Source organism: Glycine soja, chromosome 6 (genome assembly GCF_004193775.1).
Source record: "Glycine soja cultivar W05 chromosome 6, ASM419377v2, whole genome shotgun sequence".
NCBI classification, from domain to species: domain Eukaryota; kingdom Viridiplantae; phylum Streptophyta; class Magnoliopsida; order Fabales; family Fabaceae; genus Glycine; species Glycine soja.
The window spans coordinates 25,050,516-25,057,914 of record NC_041007.1 but is presented as its reverse complement, the minus strand read 5'-3'; the positions used below and the strand labels follow the sequence as shown (position 1 = coordinate 25,057,914).

The 7,399-nt window shown below is 39.0% G+C and overlaps 1 non-coding gene across 1 annotated transcript; it reads right to left on the bottom strand.

Moving 5' to 3' along the window:
* Positions 1–6,807: 6,807 nt before the first annotated feature.
* Positions 6,808–6,915, bottom strand: LOC114417587. Its single transcript, XR_003667847.1, has one exon. It is a non-coding gene; the product is annotated as a small nucleolar RNA R71 (small nucleolar RNA).
* Positions 6,916–7,399: the final 484 nt, after the last annotated feature.

Sequence of the window (7,399 nt, the reverse complement as noted above, 5' to 3'; positions counted from 1 at the left end):
GGAAGTTCTTTGGCATGAAGCATGACCCTAGCCGCTTCTTGCAAAGTCCTGTTTTTCCTTTCAACTATGCCATTTTGTTGTGGTGTAATGGCTGCAGAGAACTCATGAGTGATGCCTTCAGATGTGCAGAATTCAGTAAACTTGTTGTTTTCAAACTCTCTGCCATGGTCACTCCTAATTCTCTTGATAACACAGTCTTTTTCTCTTTGAAGTCTTAGACTCAACTCTTTGAATACTTCAAAGGTGTCTGATTTCTCTCTGATAAAGTTGACCCAGGTAAATCTGGAGAAATCATCAACAACAACATAGGCATACCTCTTTCCTCCAAGGCTTTCAACTTGCATAGGCCCCATCAAGTCCATGTGAAGTAGTTCCAGCACCCTGGAAGTGGTCTGATGTTGAAGCTTCTGGTGGGACATCTTGACTTGCTTTCCAATCTGACATTCACCACAGATTCTGCCTTCTTCTATTTTCAGATTGGGAATGCCTCTAACAGCACCTTTGTCAATGATTTTCTTCATGCCTCTTAAGTGCAGATGTCCAAATCTTTGATGCCATATTTTGACTTCATCTTCTTTGGAGAATAGACATGTGGAGGAGTAACTGGTTTCTTGAGGTGTCCATAGGTAACAGTTGTCCTTTGATCTGCTGCCCTTCATTAGAACTTCACTCTTCTCATTTGTCACCAAGCATTCTGACTTTGTGAAGTTTACATTGAATCCTTCATCACACAACTGACTGATGCTGATCAAGTTCGCAGTCAGTCCCTTCACCAGCAGTACTTTGTTCAGACTAGGAAGTCCATCATGGACTAGCTTTCCCATTCCAGTGATCTTTCCTTTAGAGCCATCTCCGAATGTCACATAGCTAGTGGAGCAAGGTTCAATGTTCACCAGGAATTCTTTAACTCCTGTCATGTGTCTGGAACAGCCGCTATCTAGGTACCAATCTTCCTTAGCTGATGCTCTAAGTGAAGTATGAACAACAAGACTAACAATCTTGTGTTTTGGAACCCACATCATCTTCCTTCCGCTGCTGCTACCTTGAGTTCCATGATGTGGATGGCCATGTAGATGATAGCAAAAGGGCTTTATGTGACCATACTTGCCACAGTAGTGACACCTCCACTTCTTTCTTTTGCTCTTTTTCTGCTGCGTTCCATGATGTCGAGACCGATGTTGTGACATCGTGGCTCCAGTGCTGTTTTTGGCAGGAACAAATTCTGTCATGGTTATTCTGCCAGCAGATTTATGATTAAACCCAAGTCCTCTCTGGTTTCCAACATTCTTCCCAAGCTGTAGCACCTCATCAAGCATATCTGAGCCTTTATTCAGCATCTTTATTGATTTTGTCATGTTTTCCAGTTTAGAGTTCAGAAAACCAACTTCTCCTTTAAGCTCAGAGATCTCCTCTTCATGTGCCTCCTTCTCAGCCTCCAGATTTGCAATGACCTTCTTCAGTTGTGCTTCTTGCTGAAGAATCTTCTCACTTTTGATGCATAGTTCTCTATAGGATATAGCAAGCTCATCAAAAGTGATTTCAATATCAATATCACTTGAGTCTTCATCTGATTCAAATCTACCAGTGAGTGCATTCACATCTCTGTCAGAATCACTTTCTTGTTCACTCTCTGTATCATCAGACCGACATACAGAAAGTCCTTTCCTCTGCTTCTTGAGATGGGTGGGACATTCAGCTTTGATGTGTCCATAGCCTTCACACCCATGGCATTGAATTCCTTTGCTGTGACTGGGCTTTTCATCTGACTTCTTCTGGTATTCACTACCTTTCCTGATGTCGAAAGGGATGTTCCGGACATGTGGTTTCTGCCTCCTGTCCATTCTGTTCAGCACTTTGTTGAACTGTTTTCCAAGGAGCACAACTGCGTTAGTCAGACCTTCATCAGTATCCAGGTCATACTCATCTTCTTCTCCTTCATCATTGGATACGAATGCCAGGCTCTTGCTCTTCTTTTTAGTCCTATCCGAGAGTCCTAGCTCAAAGGTTTGAAGGGAACCAATGAGTTCATCTACTCTCATGTTGCAAATGTCTTGGGCCTCCTCTATTGCAGTGACTTTCATGTCAAATCTCTTAGGCAAAGATCTGAGGATCTTTCTCACCAGCTTTTCATCTGTCGTCCTTTCTCCCAAGGCAGTGCAAGCATTGGCAATTTCAAGAATGTTCATGTGGAAGTCATGAATGCATTCTTCTTCCTTCATCTTCAGATTTTCGAATTTTGTAGCCAATAGTTGCAATCTGGACATCTTCACTTTGGAGGTTCCTTCATGAGTGGTTTTCAGAATCTCCCATGCATCCTTGGCAAATGTGCATGTGTTGATCAATCTGAAGATATTCTTGTCAACTCCATTGAATAGGGCATTCAAGGCTTTGGAGTTTCCAAGTGCCAATTCGTCTTCTTCTTTTGTCCAGTCTTCTTCTGGCTTTAATTCATCAGTGAGCTTTCCTTCTGTGTTCAGCATCTTGGGATGTTCCCAGCCTTTGATGACAGCTTTCCAGGTTCTGCTATCCAGTGATTTGAGGAAGGCCACCATCCTTGCTTTCCAGTATTCATAGTTGGTTCCATCCAGAATTGGTGGTCTGTTCACTGGTCCTCCTTCTCTCTCCATGTTCATCAGAATTTATCTCCCTAGATCTCACTCAGTGATTTAGAGTGCCCGCTCTGATACCAATTGAAATTCTGATACTGGGGACAGATGTCGTACAAGATGTCACGACATCACGCTTCAGAACATGCAGATTGTATATGACCGTATGAACAGATTAAACAAGTAAATAACACAAGTGAATTGTTAACCCAGTTCGGTGCAACGTCACCTACATCTGGGGGCTACCAAGCCAGGGAGGAAATCCACTAAAATAGTATTAGTTCGAAGATCTAACAGCCACTGTATACAACCTTCTCACCTAACCACTACCTGTGCAACTTCTACCTAAGAGCCACTCTTAGATAAGAGAACCCCTCTCACTCCCTCTCAATCACTCACCCGTGTTTACAAACAAATCAAAGATACACCAGAGATTGCTCTCTAAACAATAGAGATCAACTCTACACACTCAGGTCCAACACTTGATGTTAGGGTAGCATCAAGGTGGCTCACAAAACACTCAAGTCCCAAAATTCACAAAATAACTCTTCAATCTCGGACTTGGTAGAAAACTCGTGCAGCCTTCATTGTTTATATAGCAGTGTGCGTATCTGGGCTGCAACAACTTGCGTTGGATAAGATCTATCATTCTCCTGAAAAATCTGCACTTAAAGATCTAAAAGATAAAGTTTGATCTTTTAGTTTTTATCTTTAATCTTTAATCCCTGAACGAACTATTCAAGTTTGTAATTCGAACTTTAATTATCTTTTAATTCGTTCCTAAAGATAGATCGCCAAATCTGTTGCTAACTGCACATTAATCTGTTAAAGATATAACAGATTTATGTGTCCAGTATTTTCGGGCAGGATGTCCTGGACATCGTATCCGACATCGTGGATCCTGCAGCTTCAATTCTTCATTTGACATTTTATCTTGCCTTGTGCATTGTGCAGCCCAATCTGATTCCTTGACATAACGTTGGACATCATGTGCAGCAACTCCAGCTTTCCTTCATTGTCTAAGTGCTTATGTTTTAACAAAATTTTAGCCAATCTTTTAAAACTCAGTAAAGCTAAGCACTAACAGAACCCTCACCATTAACACTAGATGAAGAATGAAGACTCATGTTGGTTCCTAAGTTATGGTTCTTTCTTGTTGGGGGTTTGAAAACAAAAGGTAAAATAAACTATGGTTGAAACTAGCCAAAATAAACACTAAAAGAGGTGTGAAAGATAAGGTAAAAACTAATTGGTAAAAGGCAAGCTATATGGCAAGAAATTAAAATAAGCAAGAAATTAAAGTGCAAGAAATTGAAACTAGGCAGATCCTAAGAGTGTTTGGATGAACTCATTTAAGGTTCCCAACAAAACACTCACTATCCTAAGGGAAAATTGCCTAAAATTATTACACACAAATGGAAGTAGGGTGACCTATTGGAGGCTCCCAACTTACTTCCAATGAAAGGCCTTTTTGTTACAAAATTTGAAAGCAAAACAAATTGCCAATTACAAAATTACAAAAAAAAAAAGTCCTCAATTGTGGTGGCTATTCTCTCTTTAGTGTTTCACTCAATTTGAAGTGCTTCTTAGTCCAATAGCTCTTAAGGTGGTTGGCCCCTTTCTTCTTGACTCAATTTCTTCAAGATATGGCACCAATCCTCCTTTCCAATTCCCTATATGGCAACTCACAAACAAGGAAACAAAGAGACAAGCAATAACCAAAGACCAAAAAAAATGAAATGAAAGCTAAACCAATAGAGTTTTAACAAGACAAATTTTCAAGGATTATTCAACAATTAAAGCAATGAAAAGCACAAAAAAGCAAGCTAGGACTCAAAGAGAAACCTAGAACGGCTCTAGAGTAGAGTAGAAAAACTAAAAAAAAAAAGACTCAAGAAACCTCTAGTTTTGGCACTTGTTTTCACAATAATTTTCAATTTAAATTTCAGAACTAGAATTGGTATAAAATAGGCACCAATTATAGAACAAATTTTTGAGCCAAAACAACAAGCACACTTCCCTTTCACTTTTTTTTTCCTGGACACTGATTTTTCTGCCAACTTGTGTGATTTTTATTATTTTTTCCTTTAATCCAAATCGCTTGGTTCCTTTTTTATAATTTTTTTCCAGATGTCTAGAAAAGTCAGTAAAAATTTCAGCTGAAAAATCGTAGTGACCAATTCCCAGTAATTTATACAATTTTGTATGTTCAAGCTGCCAGCACCAGCGATTTCAACCTAGAAATCAAGAGTAGTGTTTATGTTGCTTAAGGCTTGGATAGTTACAATTTGTGTTTTCTTATGCTCAATTATCTTGAATAACACAATTCAAGAGAGCTTAAGACTTATTTGATTTACAAATCCAGCCACAACTCAGCACCACATCTCAACTTCATCATAGGCATCATGTAGGAAACTTAGAAAACAAAAAAGAAAGTTCAAGAACAAGACTACTTCTAGGAATTGATTTAGAACATGTTATGAACTAAATAACATGCATGAATTAGACTCAAAATTCAAAAAGATAGGCTAAGAATGACAAGAATACATGAACAAATCTATCTAGAATTCAATCAACAAAATAAAAATTCAACACAAACTTAGAACATAATGTGACAATTACTATGACTAAACATGACTCTAAGACAACATGGATTAAGTGATTTACACTTAGATTTTTGTGTTTTTTTTCTAATCAATATTTTGGAAGAAAATTTAGATCTAAGGTTCAGCACAAGAATATTATGAATGAAAACTGATAGAACCTAAAATCAACACAAAAACAAGATTCAAGAGTAGATCTACAAAATTTGAACCATGGAAATGCAAGAACAAGTGTAGATCTAAGATTTAATCGGTTTATTTTTTTTTGAATCTACTCTAAACAGCACCAAACCACAAGACAATGGAGGATATACATGGAGAATAAGATGAAGAACAAGGAATTAAAGAGAATTCACCGAACAAAAAGATAGAGGAAGCGAAAGAACATCACCTAGATGAAGATGCTCTTGATACCACATGATGCAAGCTCCATTGGAGCTTGAAGGCCTAGGATCTTCTTCATCAATGGATTCCTTTGCTTCTTGGAAGATGAATGGCAGAGGAATGGAGAAGGAAGAGGGAGAGGAGACGCCACTTCAAGGAGAAGATGAGTCTAGAAGAGGCTCACCACCATAGGAGGCCATGGATAAGAGCTTGGAGGAAGAAGGAGATGAATGAAGGGAGAGGAAGAGAAGAGCACGAAATTTTGTGCTCTAAATGAGCTTTGAAATCAGAATTTTAATATTCAAATGATCAAATTTGAAAAAAATGCACACACATGACCTCTATTTATAGCCTAAGTGTCACACAAAAATGGAGGGAAATTCAAATTTCACTTGAATTTGAAATTGAATTTGTGGAGCTAAACTTTGGAGCCAAAATTTCACTAATTATGATTAGTGAATTTTAGTTATGGTTCAGCCCACTAATCCAAGATCAATTCCAAGATTCTCCACTAAGTGTGTTTAGGTGTCATGAGGCATGAAAAGTATGAAGGACATGCACAAAGTGTGACTATATGATGTGGCAATGGGGTGTAGTAAGCAAATGCTCACCTCCCCCTCTAAAATTTAATTGGATTGGGATTCTACCAATTCAATTAAATTTATTTCCAACCACACACATCAAATATCCACTTAGTGTATGTGAAATTACAAAACTACCCCTAATACAAAAACTAGTCTAGGTGCCCGAAAATACAAGGGCTGAAAAGTCATATATTTCTAGGGTATCCTACCTACATTATGGAGCCCTAAATACAAGACCCAAAAATAATGAAACCTTAATCTAATATTTAAAAAGATAAGTGGGCTCGTACTTAGTCCATGGGCCTGAAATCTACCCTAAGGCTCATAAGAACCCTAGGGCCTTCTCTTGCATCTCTGGCCCAATCTACTTGGAGTTTTCTATCCAATGCCCTTGCGGGGTCGGATTGCATCAAAGACCCACATAAGCATCTGAAGGAATTCCATATTGTCTGCTCCACCATGAAACCCCCAGATGTGCAGGAGGATCACATATTTCTGAAGGCTTTTCCTCATTCTTTAGAGGGAGTAGCAAAGGACTTGCTATATTACCTCGCTCCATGGTCTATCACGAGCTGGGATGACCTCAAGAGAGTATTCTTAGAAAGAAATTTCCTTGCTTCCAGGACCACGACCATCAGAAAGGATATTTCAGGCATTAGACAACTCAATGGAGAGAGCTTATATGAATACTGGGAGAGATTTAAGAAACTATGTGCCAGTTGCCCTCACCACCATATTTCAGAGCAGCTTCTCCTCCATTATTTTTATGAAGGACTCAATAACATGGAGAGAAGTATGATAGATGCTGCCAGTGGTGGAGCCCTTGGAGACATGACCCCTGCTGAAGCCAGAAATTTAATTGAGAAGATGATGCAATCCTACCCCCCAAGGGTATTGGATAGAAGACTCCAAGAGGCTCGGGCTAGAGCTACTAAAGAAGGCCTTAGGGTTCTCATGAACCTTAGGGTAGATTTTTGAGCCCATGGGTCAAGGTTGGATCCACTCTTCTTTGTAAATATTAGAATAGGTTTTTCCTTCTTTTGGGCCTTGTATTTTGGCCATTCTATTAGTATAGGGTTTTAGCCTTGTATTTCAGGGCATTTTGAGTAGTCTTTGTAGTAGGAACTTTTTCTGTATTTTCAAGTATTTTGTCAAGGAGGTGAGCTTAGTTTTTAGATGGGTGTGTGTAGCTAAGCTCTAGCTTCTCAAGGAAGTTTTGTTA